At 38.1% G+C, this 1,183-nt stretch overlaps 1 non-coding gene across 1 annotated transcript; it reads right to left on the bottom strand.

The window, feature by feature from the left end:
• Positions 1–846: 846 nt before the first annotated feature.
• LOC131169786 (small nucleolar RNA R71) lies at positions 847–953 on the bottom strand. Its single transcript, XR_009140697.1, has one exon. It is a non-coding gene; the product is annotated as a small nucleolar RNA R71 (small nucleolar RNA).
• Between the last annotated feature and the right edge of the window lie 230 nt (positions 954–1,183).

The raw sequence follows: 1,183 nt of genomic DNA, 5'->3' as shown, positions 1-1,183 counted from the left end.
TTTAGGTTTACTATTCTAGTGTTTAAAGTTAACAAACTTTATTCCCTAAATATTCGATAGCCTAGGCAGTCAAAATTACTATGTAGATTGGTACTTGCTAAACAATGGTCCTCATGGGAATGATACTCTACTTATCACTTTAATACTTATCAGTGATCTGTGCACTTGCGGGGTTGTAAAACCAGGCAAACAAGTTTTTGGCGCTGTTATCAAGGACTTAGTTTTAGTAATATCAAGCGATTGGCAATTTAGCTGATTTAGGCTATTATATTTATTATTTAATTTTATTTAACTGGTTGTATTTTTTTTCTTTTCTCTCAGGTGCCTAATCTAGTATATAACCAGAACAAAGCCAGAAGAAATTTTGGACTGTGATCCGGAGATAGACAGAACTCTAAAAGCCATCAGGAGGGAAAGGAAAGATCAAAAGCACGGTCAAAGAGATCCTGAAATTCCAACCATGGCCGATGATAATGACAGACCAGGACTCTTAAGAGATTATAGAGCTCCATCTGTCCAAGAATTTTAAGCCAGTGTCACTAGACCCATAATGAAAGCCAAAAACTTTGAATTAAAACCAGCATGGCTCTAAATGATTCAACAAACCCAGTTTTCAAGTTTACCAACAGAAGACCCACACTATCACCTCCAGTTCTTTCTTTCCCTATGTGACACATTCAATATGAATGGAGTGTCTGATCAAACAATAAGACTCAGAGCATTCCCATTCTCCCTTTGGGACAGAGAAAGGAAGTGGTTACTTTCTCAACCTACTGGAATGTTCACTATTTGGGAGAACCTCTCTCAAACGTTCTAGCAAGGTATTTTCCACCTACATAGACTGCAAAACTGAGGCTTGAGCTCAACATCTTCAGACAAAAGGAAGGAGAATCACTTTATGATGCATGGGAAAGATATAAAAACCTACAGAGAGAATGTCCACAACATGGCATATAAGATTGGCTGCTAGTGCAAAATTTTTATAATGGGTTATTACCCTCTACAAGAAGCACAGTTGATTCAGCTGCAGAGGGTGATCTAATGGAGAAAACAGTGCCACAAGCACTTGAACTTCTAGAAAGGGTGGCATACCATAATTATGAGTGGTCAAATGAAAGAGGAAATGCAAGGAAAACTGCAGGGGTACTAGAAGTAGACGCCCTAAGCATGATAAATGCTCAAT

This window comes from Hevea brasiliensis, chromosome 1 (genome assembly GCF_030052815.1).
Source record: "Hevea brasiliensis isolate MT/VB/25A 57/8 chromosome 1, ASM3005281v1, whole genome shotgun sequence".
Taxonomy (NCBI): Eukaryota; Viridiplantae; Streptophyta; class Magnoliopsida; order Malpighiales; family Euphorbiaceae; genus Hevea; species Hevea brasiliensis.
This window is presented reverse-complemented; position numbering and strand designations above follow the sequence as displayed.